This window comes from Dasypus novemcinctus, chromosome 3 (assembly GCF_030445035.2).
Source record: "Dasypus novemcinctus isolate mDasNov1 chromosome 3, mDasNov1.1.hap2, whole genome shotgun sequence".
NCBI lineage: Eukaryota > Metazoa > Chordata > Mammalia > Cingulata > Dasypodidae > Dasypus > Dasypus novemcinctus.
The window spans coordinates 40,793,512-40,807,621 of NC_080675.1; the positions used below are offsets into that span (position 1 = coordinate 40,793,512).

At 39.6% G+C, this 14,110-nt stretch overlaps 1 pseudogene; it reads left to right on the plus strand.

The window, feature by feature from the left end:
* Positions 1-10,929: 10,929 nt before the first annotated feature.
* On the plus strand, positions 10,930-11,653 carry LOC101441597 (small ribosomal subunit protein uS3-like; annotated as a pseudogene).
* Positions 11,654-14,110: the final 2,457 nt, after the last annotated feature.

Below are 14,110 nucleotides of genomic sequence, written 5' to 3' on the forward strand. Positions count from 1 at the left end.
TAGGTTGAAAGTAAGTGTATGGAAAAATATTTACCTTGCAAAGAGTATGCATAAGGAGGCAGAGTGGCTACATTAATATTAGATTTTCTTCTTTTTTAAAAAAATATTAGATAAAAAAAAGGTTGCAAGATAAAAAATACTACAGGGAATGTAGCAGTTTGATATGGTTATGAATTCCAAAAACAGATATTGGACTATGTTTGTAATCTGGTCTGTACCTGGGTGTGATTAAGTTATGATTAGTACTTTGATTGGGCCATGTCATTAGGGCATTGAATCCCCACCCCTTGGTGGGTGGGGACTCACAGATAAAAGGCATGGCAAAGGACAGAGTTGAGGGTTTTTGATGTTGGAGTTTGATGCTGAAGCCGTAAGCTGGAGCCCTGGGAAGTAAACTCCAGAGGAAAGAGAAGCAAGCCCTGGGAAGAGAGGAACCCTGAGCCCAGAAAGCAGGAAGACCTTGGAAGGGAGGAATCCAGGAAGCCTGAAACCTCACAGACATTGGCAACCATCTTGCTGCAACACGTGAAAATAGACTTTGGTGAAGGAAGTAACTTATGTTTCATGGCCTGGTATGTGTAAGCTCCTACCCCAAATAAATACCATTTATAAAAGTCAACAGGCTTCTGGTATTTTGCATCAGCACCCCTTTGGCTGACTAATACAGGGGATAAAAAAGGGACATTTTATAATAGTAAAAGGGTGAATGCATCAGGAAGGCATAACAATCATAAATGTATATATGCTTAATAACATATATATGAAGCAAAAACTGACAGAGTTAAAGGGAGAAATGAACAATTCCACAATCATATTTAGAGAGTTTAATATCTCTCTAGGCAATTGTTATTCGAACTGGTAGAAAATCAGCAAAAGCATATAAGAAGTAAACATAATCAACTCCTTTTGTCCTAATTGATATTTATATAACACTATTCCCAGCAACTGCAGAATAATCACCCTTCAAGTGCACATGGTATGGCCACCCAGATCTACTATATGCTGGGCCATAGAAGTACAGGTAAGTTTTTTTATTTAAATAAAACTTCATTGAAGTTTATAATTCATACATGAACATACATAAACAGTAAGTATATAGCAAAGGTTATGAATTTACAAAAGAAATATCATCATGCAAGGCTCCCATACATCATTTGACCGCCAACAATTGCATTGTTGAGAAACGGTTGTTACAAACTATGAAAGAGCATCATCAAAACATTACTACTAACTATACTCTACATCTTATAATTTGTGTATTTCCCCCCCAACCCACTTAATACCCTATATAAGTATTATATATGTCGTTGTAATAAAATTTGTTTTGATTTTTTTTGAAGCCCATTCTCAGCTCTTTCTAATACATTTTTAAATATTGAAATTTTAAAAGAATATTTTCCTGACAATGAAATTACGTTAGAAATAAATAACAATAAGAATCTGATACATCAATCAACATAATTTAAAATTACCCACAAGTCAAAAAAAATTACAGAAGAAAATAAAAGATATTTTAAAATAGATAATAGTGAAAATACAATATATCAATGATTTTGGGATACAGATTAAGCAAAATTTGGGATACAGATTAAGTTAAAATTTATAACTTTAAGTATTATACTAGAAAAGAAGAAAGATCTAAAATCAATTATCTAGGTTTATACACTATGGAATTAGAAGAACAGGAGCAAATTAAATCCAAGGTAAGTAGAAAAAAATGAAATAGTAAAGAGCAGAAAGAAATAAAATATAAAATGGAAAAAAAATAGAAATAATCAATAGGTGTGAAAGCAAGTTCTTTGAACAGATGAATAAAATCCATAGGCCTCTAGCCAGATTTATGAAGAAAAAAGAGAGAAGACATAAATATCCCAGGAATTGAAAGTTGGTTTAGCATTTAAAAATAAACCAGCTTTGGAAAGTGGCTGTGGCACAATCAGTTGGGCTCCCATCTACCATACGGGAGGCCCTGGGTTCGCATCCCAGGGCCTCCTTGTGAAGGCAGGCTCACCTGCATATGCGGAGAGCTGCCGGCCCAGGTGCCATGGAGTGCCGCCCGGCCTGCAAGTGCCCTGGGAAGCCGACTCAGCAAGGTGACACAACAAAACAAAAAGGGAGACAAGCAAAAAATGCAGAAGAGCGTGCAGCAAATGGACAGAGAGAGCAGACAGCATGTAAGAAGCCACAAGGGGGGAGAGGTTAAAAAAAAATTCAACCAGCTTTGGGAAAGCCAAGGTGGAGGCAGAGTAAGGAGCTCCTGGAGTCAGCTTGTGCCACAAGGCAATTAATAATCTCCCAGAGCTATCTAAAGCACTTTTAGGGGGCCCCAGGAGACCAGAAGAGTATCGTGCAACATCCTTGAAAGAATGAAAGGAGGAGACTGTCCATCTGACCTCAGCTACTGATTAGTGGACTAGGCTGGCTAAAGTACAATCCTAAAAAACAGCTAGGGTTTGAGCCTGTCTAAGTTGGAGAGAGTCCGATAGCTGCCATTTTGACTCTGTGCCTGACATGAGGGGAAGCCTGGCTGACTGAAAATCCAGTGAAGTTAGGGACTGACTTCTTTCCATCAAGATCAGCCTGCAGCCCTAGCCTAGGCTCCAGGCCTACCTCCAGCAGAGAGGAAGCTGGCAGGACCTGCACCAGGCTCTCCAGGCAACTGCAGGTGCTCTCTGTCAACAAAGGCTGAATAGTTGGTCACCTATGGCTGCATCCCTGCACCCCAAGAGGATAGGAGAGCAGCTGAGTATCCTCGGCCTCTCCAGGTAATGGCAGGCATTTTCAGCCCATACACACTGGCTTGTTGATTGCTGTCAAGTCCATCTCCACCTCTGTCCCCTCATAGGATAGTAGGGGGCTGATGTTCCCTCAGCCACTCAAGGCAAATGCAGGTGCTTTTGGCCTACAAAAACCTGACTGTTGGGTACCTGTGGCTCCATCCCCATCCCCAATAGGCCAAGAGATGGACAGTGTTTGCCCAGCCTCTCTGGGTAACTGCAGGTGCTTTCAGTCCACACAACCTGGACTGGTGGGTACTTGTGGATCTAAACTCATCCCCCAATAGGAAGGACAGGGCTATTCTTTCCATGCCTTTCCAGGCAAGAGCAGACACTCTCAGCCTGCACAGACTGAACTGTTGGATGCCTATGGGTTCACCCCCACCCCCACTAGGATAGGAGGGGTCTGGTGTCTCCACAGCCTCTCTGGACAATGGTGGGTACTTTCAGCCTACAGGGACTGAACTGCTGGGTACCTGTGGATCCAACCCCATGCCCTAATAAGATAGGAGGGGGCTGGTGTTTCCTCAGCCTCTCCGGACAACATAAGGTATTCTCTGCCTAAAGGGACTGAACTGTTGGGCACCCGTAGAACCACCCCCATCATTCATTAGTATAGGAGGGGGCTGGTGCTTCTTCAACCTCTCCAGGTAATGGTGGGTACTTGCAGCCTACTGGGACTGAACTGTTGGGCATTGGTGGTTCCATTCTCACCCCTTAAAGGGCAGAAGGGACAGTACTTCCTCAGGCTCTCAGGGTAACTGCAGGCATATTCGGCCCACATGGATTAGATTGTTGGGTACTCCAGAGGGTCCATTCCCACCCCCAGCAGGGAGGGGATGTGTGCTACATCAGTTTACCTGGGCAACTGTGGTCATTTTTGACCCACATGGCATAGATTGCTGCCCACAGATATAGCCCCATCCCTGCCCAAGGTAGGGGAGGAAGAGGTGTGAAGCTTCATCAGTCTGTCCAGGCAACTGCAGACAGTTTTGTCCTGCCCAACTTGGATTATTATACACAGCTGCAGCTCTATCCCTACCCCTGACAGAGGAGAAAGGTGGGAGAAGCTGCATCAATTCCTGGGGCAATGTGGACAGCTTCAGCCTCCATAGCTTATAGCACCAAGTACATCCTCAACTTCTATTACACAACAAGCAAGGAAGAAAAGACAAAAAAGCCCTAAACTTAAGAGAGAAACTGCACCCAGAATAAATAAATCTAGCAAGCCAGATTTAACAAAAAATTACAATTCATGTCAAGTAACAGGAAGATACGGCCCAATTAAAGGAACAGGATAAGCCTGCAGATGACATAAGGGAGTTGAGACAACTAATCATAGATGTTCAAAACCAAACTCCTTAATAAATTCAATGCGATGGTTAAAGAGATTAAGGATATTAAGACGACACTGGGGGAGCACAATGAGTTTGAAAGCATATATAGAAAAATAGCAGACATTATGGGAACAAAAGGTGCAATAAATGAAATTAAAAATACACTGGGGGAAAGTGGATGAGGCTCAACTGATAGAGCATCCACCTACCATATAGGAGGTCCAGGGTTCAAACCCAGGGCCTCCAGGCCCATGTGGTGAGCTGGCCCACATGCAGGGCTGCTGCGTGAAAGGAGTGCCATGCCACACAGGAGAGTCCCCTGCATAGGGGATCCCCAAGCACAAGGAGTGTGCCCTGCAAGGAGAGCTGCCCCACTTGAAAAAAGCACAGCCTGCCCAGGAGTGGCACTGCACACACAGAGAGCTGATGCAGCAAGGTGACACAACAAAAAAGACAGATTGCTGGTGCCACCGAGAATGCAAGTGGACACAGAACAACACATGGTGAATGGACACAAGAGAGCAGACAATGGTGGCGGGGGTGGGAGACAGAAATAAATAAATCTTTTAAAAAAATACACTGGATGGGAAGTAGCTGTGCCTCAATCAGCTGGGCTCCCATTTACCATATGGGAGGCCCTGGGTTCGCATCCCAGGCCTCCTTGTGAAGGCAGGCTTGCCCGCAAGCTGTGGAGAGCTGACAGCCCATGCATCACGGAGGGCTGATGCAGCAAGATGACCCGGCAAAGGGAGACAAGCAGACAAAGGAAAAAAAAAAAATGCACAGCAAATGGACACAGAGAACAGACAGTAAAAAACAAGTCGCAAGGGGGAGATAAATAAATAAATAAATCTTTAAAAAAATAAAATAAAATAAATACACTGGAGACATATAACAGTGGATTTGAGGAAGCATAAGAAAGGATTGGTGAGCTTGAAGATTTGGCTTCTAAAAATGAACATGGAAAATAATGGGAAAAATTGAACATGGTCTCAGGGAACTAAATGACAGCAAGAGATGAGCAAATATATGTGTCATAGGTGTACCAGAAGGAAAAGGGAAATGGTGCAGAAGGAATATTTGAAGAAATAATGGTGGAAAACTTCTCAACCCTATTGAAGGACTTAGCTATCTGTGTCCAAGCAGGACAATGTACTCCCATCCAAATAAATCTGAATAAACCAATTCTGAGACATATACTAATCAGAATGTAAAATGCCAGAGACAAAGAGAATTCTTAGAGCAGCAAGAGAAAAGCAATGCATAACATATAAGGGATACCCAATAAGATTAAATGCCAATTTCTCATCAGAAACCATGGAGGCAAGAAGGAAGTGGTATGAGAGAAAAACTACTAGTGAAGAATTTTATATCCAGCAAGATTATCTTTCAAAAATGAGGGTGAAATTAGAATATTCACAGATAAACAGAAACTGAGAGAGTTTATAGCAAAAAAGACCAGGTTTGCAGGAAATACTAAAGGGACTATTACAGCCTTTAAGAAAAGACAGAAGAGAGAGGTTTGGAAGAGAGTCTAGAAATGATGACTATATCAGTTACAGTAACTAAAAGTGTCAAAAATAAAATAACAGATAAATCACAAAGATCAAAATGGATGAAATACCTGCCTTTACAGTAATAATATTGAATGTTAACGGACTAAACTCCCCAATCAAATGACACAAACTGGCAGAATGGATAAGAAAATATGAGCCATCTATATGGCTGTCTGTAAAAGACCCACCTTAGACCCAAGGATACCAATAGATTGAAAGTGAAAGGTGGGAAAAAGATATTCCATGCATGCAGTAACCAAAATAAAAAGCTGAGATAGCTATACTTATATCAGATGATATAGACTTTAAAAACAAAACTGTTATTAGAGACAAGGAAGGACATTACTTATTAATAAAAGGGATGATTCGCCAGGAAGAAATAACAATCATAACTGTATATGCACCTAAGCAGGATGCCCCAGGATACATGAAGCAAACACTGGCAAAACTGAAGGGAGAAATAGACATCTCTATAATAATAGTTGGAGACTTCAATACACCACTCTCAGGATTGGATAGAACATCTGGGCAGAGGATCAATAAAGAAAGAGAGAGGTTGAATAATACAATAAATGGACTAAAACTAACAGACATATACAGAACACTGCACCCCAAAACAGCAGGACATACATTCTCCTCAAGGGCTCATGGGTCTTTCTCCAGGGTAGACCACATGTTGGGTCACAAAGCAGATCTCAATAAATTCAACAAAATCTAAATTATACAAAGTGCTTTCTCTGATCATAATGGAATAAAGTTGGAAATCAACAACCTGCAGAAAAAGGGAACATTCACACATAAATGGAGATTAAACAATACACTTTTAAATAATCATTGAGTCAAAGAAGAAATTTCAAGAGAAATCAATAAATATCTTGAGATAAATGACAATGAGAATACAACATATAAGAATCTATGGGATGCAGCAAAGGCAGTGTTGAGAGGAAAATTTAGAACCCTCAATGCTTACATTAAAAAAGAAGAAAGAGCTAAAATCAATGACCTACCTACATAGCAGGAGGAACTAGAAAAATAACAGCAAACTAATCCCAAAGCAAGTAGAGGAAATGAAATATCAAAGATCAGAGCAGAAATAAATGAAATTGGGAACAAAAAAACAATAGATAGAATGAACAAAACCAAAAGTTGGTTCTTCAAGAAGATTAGCAAAATCGACAAACCCTTAGCTAGACTGACTAAGAAAAAAAGAAAATGTAAACAAATGAAATAAAATATGAAAATGGCAACATTACTACTGACCCCACAGAAATAAGAAAGATCATAAGATGATACTATGAACAACTTTATGCCCAAAAAGCTAGACTATATAGACAAAATCGAAAAATTGCTAGGAACATACAACCTACAGTGACCCTAGAAGAAATAGAAGACCTCAACAAACTGATCACAAGTCAAGAGATTGAAACAGTCATCAAACTGCTCCCCAAAATGAAAAGCCCCAAGACTAGATGGTTTCACAGGTGAGTTCTACCAAGTATTCAAAGAAGATTTAATCTAACCTTACTCAAGCTCTTCCAACAAATTGAACAAGAAGGAATGATATCAAACTCATTCTATAAAGCCAATATCACCCTAATACCAAAGCCAGATAAAGATATTATGAAAAAAAAATTAGACTCATTTCTCTAATGAATAAAGATGCAAAATTCTTCAATAAAATAATTGCTAATCAAATCGAACAACACCTTAAAAGAATTATTCATCATGATCAAGTGGGTTTTAAACCAGGCATGCAAGGGTGGTTCAACACAAGAGAATCAATCAGCAAAATATACCACATTAATAAATCAAAGAAGAAAAATCACATGATCTTATCAATTGACACAGAAAAGGTATTTGACAAAATATAGCATCCTTTCTTGATAAAAATACCACAAAAGATAGCAATTGAAGGAAACTTTCTAAACATGATAAAGGTCACATATGAAAAATGCACAGCTAACATTGTACTCAATGGTGAAAGACTGAATGCTTTCCCATTGAGATCAGGGGCAAGACAAGAATGCCCTTGTTACCACTGTTGTTCAATACAGTGCTAGAAGTTCTAGCTAGAGTAATCAGGCAAGAAAAAGAAATAAAAAGCATCCAAATCAGAAAGGAAGAAGTAAAACTTTCACTATTCACAGATGATATGATCCTATATCTAGAAAGTCCTGAAAAATCTACACCAAAGCTGCTAGAGCTAATAAATGATTTCAGTAAACAGTCAGGATACAAGACCAACACACAAAAATCAGTGGTGTTTCTATACACTAGTAGTGTGCAATCTGAGGAGGAAGTCAGGGAACAAATTCCATTTACAATAGCAATTAAAAGAATCAAATATCTAGGAATAAACTTAACAAAGTATGTAAAGGATTTATATTCAGAAAACTATAATGCATTGCTAAAAGAAAATTTTAAAAACATAAATAATTGGAAGAACATTCCAGGTTCATGGATTGGAAGACTAATATAATTAAGATGTCGATTCTACCCAAATTGATATATGGATTCAATGCAATCCCAATAAAATTTCCACCAGCGTTTTTTTAAACAAATGGAAAACACAATTATTATATTTATCTGAAGGATAAGAGGCCCCAAGTAGTCAGAAACATCTTAAAAAGAAAAGTAAAGTTGGAAGACTCTCACTTCCAGACTCTAAATCATATTGCCTAGTGACAGTGGTAAAAACAGCATGGTATTGGCATAAAGATAGACATATAGACCAATAGAACTGAATTGATGGTTCAAAAACAGACCCTCACATCTATAGCCAAGTGATTTTGACAAGCCTGTCAAACCCACCCAGCAGGGACAAAACCGTCTATTCAACAAATGGTGCTAGGAGAACTGGAAATCCATAGCCAAAAGAAAGAAGGAAGACCCCTATCTCACACCTTATACAAAAATGAACTCAATAAAAACAAGTACCATGAAGCTCCTAGAAGAAAATGTAGGGAAGCATCTTCAAGACCTGGTGGTAGGTGGTGGATTCTTAAACCCTACACCGAAAAGGATGAGCAACAAAAGAAAATATGGATAAATGGGACCTCCTCAAACTTAAACACTTCTGTGATTCAAAGGACTTCATCAAGAAGGTGAAAAAGCAGCCCACTCAATGGAAGAAAATATTTGAAAACCACATATCTGAAAAGGGTCTGATTTCCATTCTATATAAAGAGATCATATAACTCAACAGTAAAAGAGCAAGCAATCCAATTAAAAAATGGGCAAAAGATTTAAATAGACATTTCTCCAAAGAAGAAATACAAATGACCAAAAAGTATATGAAAAAAATGTTCCAAATCACTAGCTTTTAGGAAAATGCAAATCAAAACAGCGATGAGATCTCTAACACTGCATAGAATGGCCATTATTTTTAAAAAAGACAACAGTAAGTGCTGGATAGGATGTGGAGAAATAGGAATACTCCTTCATTGTTGGTGGGATAGTAAAATGGTGCAGCCTCAGGAACTGTTCCTGAGGAACAGTGTGGCAGTTCCTCAGGAAGCTAAATATAGAACTGCCATATGATCCAGCCATTCATCTACTAGGAATATATCCAGAAGAACTAAAAACTATGGCACAAACAGACATCTGCACACCAATGTTCATAGAGGCATTATTCACAATTGCCAAAAGATGGAAACAACCCAAGTATCCATCAACCAATGAATAGGATAAACAAAATGTGGTATATACCTATGATGGAATGCTACACTGAAGTAAGAAATGAAATTGGGACACATTGTAGGATAACATGGATGAATCTTGAACACATTATACTAAGTGAAGTAAGCCAGACACAAAAGAACAAATATTGTCCTTAATATGAACTAAATATGAAGAATAAACGTATGGGGAAGCAGATTTGACTCAATTAATAGAGTGTCCACCTACCACATGGGAGGTCCAGGGTTCAAACCCAGGGCCTCCTGACCCATGTGGTGAGCTTGCCCACACGCAGTGCTGATGAGCACAAGGAGTGCCATGCCACACAGGGTGTGCCCATGTAGGGGAGCTCCATGTGCAAGGAGTGCACCCTGCAGGAAGAACCACCCCATGTGAAAAAAGCACAGCCTGCCCAAGAGTGGCACTGTGCACACGGACAGCTGACATAGCAAGATGACACAACAAAAAGAGACACAGGTTCCTGGTGCTGCTGACAAGAATGCAGGTGAGCACAGAAAAACACACAGTGAATGGACACAGAGAGCAGACAATGGGGGGAGGGGGTGGGGAGGAGAGAGAAATAAATAAAAAAGAAATCTTAAAAAAAAAAAGAATAAACATATGGAGCAAAAACCTAGAGTATAGGTTATTAGGAGATAAGAGGAGGGTTGAGAAGAACTACTCGTGCTTAATATATGTAGAAATTTTAATTAACTTGACTGTAAGGGTGTGGAAATGTATAGAATTGATGTAACACATTATAGTGAGTAGCAACTGGTTTACAAATGGGATTGTGGCTGAAAAGGGTAGTCTGGGGAAGTAAATGTCAATTGAAAGACAGTTAAAGAATAATCTAGGGACTGGATAAGACAGTGAACCCAGAGGAGGATGAGAATTGTGGTTGAGGATACAAATGCAAGAGTGTCCTTCTGTGAGCTAGAGCAGATGTACAACACTTGCAGAGTGGTGGGAATGTGGAGAAGTATGGGAAAACTACAATTAGTGTAACCTATAGGCTGTGGTTAACAGTAAAACTATAATATTCTTACACTGATGCCAAAGATGTACTGTGCTGATAATGGAAGTGTATGAAAAAAGTGTGCCAAATGTACACTATGGACCATGGTTTCTAGTAATAGGCTGATGATATTATCTCATAATCTGTAACAAATGTTCTACCACAGTATGATGTGTTGGTGAAGGAGTGTTGTATGGGAATTCTACACATGTGTATGATTGTTTTGCAAATTCACAACCTCCATAATAAAAATATATTTTTTTTAAAAAGCGTGGGTTGGGGTAAAAATATACCAACTGTAAGATAAGGACTATAGTTAGTAGTAATATTTTGATGATGCTCTTGCAGAGTTTGCAACAAGTTTCACAACAATGCAAAGTGTTGGTGGAAGGGTGATGCATGAGAACCCTGTGTGATGTTATGTATGTTTATTTTGTAAGTCCATAATCTTTACTGTATACTTATTGTTTATGCATACTAATGTATGAATGACATACTCAATAAAAAATTATGTTTTAAAAAAATCAACCAGCTTTTTCCTTTAGGCTGTGTGAGGTGGTAAGATGGTGGTGCAAATATCCAAGAGGAGGAAGTCTGTTGCTAATGGCTTTCAAAGCTGAACTGAATGAGCTTTTCACTCAGAAGTTAGCTGAAGATGGCTACTCTGGAGGTGAGGCTTGAGTTACACCAACCAGGACAGAAATCACTATTCTAGACACTGGAATGCAGAATGTTCTTGGTGAGAAAGACCAGAGGATCGGGGAATTGACCACTGTAGTTCAGAAGAGGTTGGCTTCCCTGAGGGGAGCATAGAGCTTTATGCTGAAAAGGTGTGTACACAAGAGTTCTATGTGCTATTGCCCAGACAGAGTCTCTGCATTACAAACTCCTAGGAGGGCTTGCTGTGCAGAGGGCTTGCTATGGTGTGCTGTGGTTCATCTTGGAGATGTGGAGCCGATGCGACAAGGTCATGGTGTTGGGGAAACTCTGAGGACAGAGGGGTAAATCCAAGAAGTTTGTGGACAGCCTAATGATCCACAGGGGGGACCCTGTTAACTACTATGTTGATACTGCTGTGCACCATGTGCTGTTTAGTGTGCGGGGCATCAAAATGAAGATCATCCTGCCCTGGGACCCAAGTGGTAAGACTGGCCCTAAAAAGGCCCTGCCTGACCATGAGAGCATCGTGGAACCCAAAGATGAGATCCTACCCACCACTGCCATCTCAGAGCAGAAGGGTAGGAAGTCAGAGCCATCTGCCATACCCAGCCAGTTCCTACTGCATAAAAGAGTTTCCTTTACAGCTGAATCTGGAGCCTGGATATTGCTCTATAAAGACCTTTAAAAAAACTTTTTTAAAAAGGCAGAAAAAATAAATCAAGCAATGTAATTCACCCTATTAACAAAATCAAGGAAAATGCCAATATTATTATCTTAATAGGTACAACAAAGTCATGGCATCATGAGGAATTCTGTTTGACCAGTTCATGGAGGTCAAAAGGAAATTATGCCCAATTTATGAAAGTTCTGCATATATTGACACCAACCAGAAGAGACGGCTGCATCTTTATAATCCCCATCAGGAGTATCCTTGAAAGACAACACAAGGAGAGCAGATGTGGCTCAAATGGTTGAATGCCAGCTTCCCACATGGGAGGACCTGGGTTCAGTTCCCAGTGCCTCCTAATAACAACAAGAACAAGTAAACAAATGGAAAAAAAACAACTACTCAGAAGCTTGGTGGTTGAGCACCGGCTTCCCACATATGAGGTCCCACATATGGGTTCAATCCCCAGCCCTTGGTACTACAAAAAAAAAAAAATGAAACAAAAAAACCCAAAACAGTGTGAGACAAAATCCAGCCAGTGGACAGATCTTCAAGAAATTAATTTGTTTGTCTGCTTTATCTGGACAGAGAAATGACCACAAGAAATGTTCTACACTGATTTAAGGGCAATTGCTAATGGATTCATTGTACAGTCAGGGGCTTGAAAAGAATGGCATTGGAAAATCAGTAGAAAGGAGGTCTAGGGAAGAGTTATGACAGTGGACTTCCTGAATGGGCAGAGTGTAATGATATTTCTGTCCTAGGAAAATGCTTTCCAAAGGAATCCACTACAGGGGAGACTTTCAATAGGTGAACAAAGTGACAAATGTAGCATGGATATCACTCATCTTGCCCCAGACCCAACAGTATTTCTCAATGAACCCAAGTATAAAGCAGTCCTGTTGCAGGGATAAAGACTATGCATATACTCAACAACACAGACTTCCCCCAATAAGTCTGACCTGGCTAAGAGTACTGCTGAGTGCCTAACATGTCAATAATAAAGACTCAGTATGACCCGTCAGTATGACATTCTTGGGGTGAGGGTGAGGGGTGAACAGTGAACCAGTTGGTGGCAATTGATTGCACTGCATCCCTTCCATCATAGAGGTTATAGCAATTTGTTCTTTACTGGAATAAACATATATTATGGACATGGATTTGTCTTCCCTGCTTATATGGTGCTTGTGCTAGCATCACTGTACATGAACTTAAATGTTTATATAATATAATGGTATTTCATGCAATGTTAATTCTAAACGACATACACTTCGCTGTGAAAAGAATGGTGGCAATGGAATCATGACTGTGGAATTCATTGGTTATTGGTCTTACTCTGTTACCCACAAGCATATGGCATCATGGAATGGTGGAATAGCTTGCTAAAGGCTATGTTTCAGCATCAGCTGGGAAATAACACCCTGAAAGAATGAGATTCTGTCTTATAAAATTCAGTATATTCACTAATATATGGTGCAGTTTCTTCCACAGCCAGAATACATGAGTCCACAAATCAAGGTTTGGAAATGTAAGTGGCTCTTCTCATTATTACATCTAATAGCTCACTTCCAGAATTTTCACATCTCATCTATGCAACTTTGAGTTCTGTTGGTTTGGAGGTCTTAGTTCCCAATGTAGAAATGCTTCTTCCATGAGATGGAACAATAGTTAGACTATATTGGATGTTAAGATGCCACCTGGCCATTTTGGGTTCCACATGGACAGTCAAGAAAGGGTTACTCACTGGCTGAGGTGATTGATCCTGATTACCAACAGGAAAATGGGTTTCTGTTACACAATGGGGACAGGTAGGATATATCTAGAACTCAGGAGATTCTCTGGGAGATTCTGAACTTCCATGTCTATTAGAAAAGATAAATAGAAAATTAAAACATCCAGAAGAGGGCAGGATGCTGAGAAGTATTCAGGAATTAAGGATTGTTTCAACCCATCGGGTAAAAACCCTCAAAAAAAAAAAATGTTCTAGGTGAAGGTAAACAAAATAATGAATGGAGAATGGATATGGGAAAACCAGTTATATCTTGGCCTTATAAAAATTTACAGAAAGGACAGTAACAATTATCAGTGTTTTCTTCCTGTTTTTTGTTTGTTTGTTTCATTTTTTGTGGTTTGTTTGTTTTTAGGAGGCACAGGAGATTAAACCTGGGACCTCGTACAAGGGAAGCAGGCACTCAACCACTGAGCTACATCCACTCCCCCTATTTATTATATGTGTACATAAAAAGAAATTATTCTCCAGATTCCCCTTGTATATGAGGATTGCTGGTGGACAAAAATTATGAACAGACAATTCAGAGAAAAAATACAAATCGCTAACTTTACAACTTAGTCTTTAGGTTTCAACATATTCAGGTGGGACTATAATTGAATTTGAGAAGTATTCAACATTGCCCATA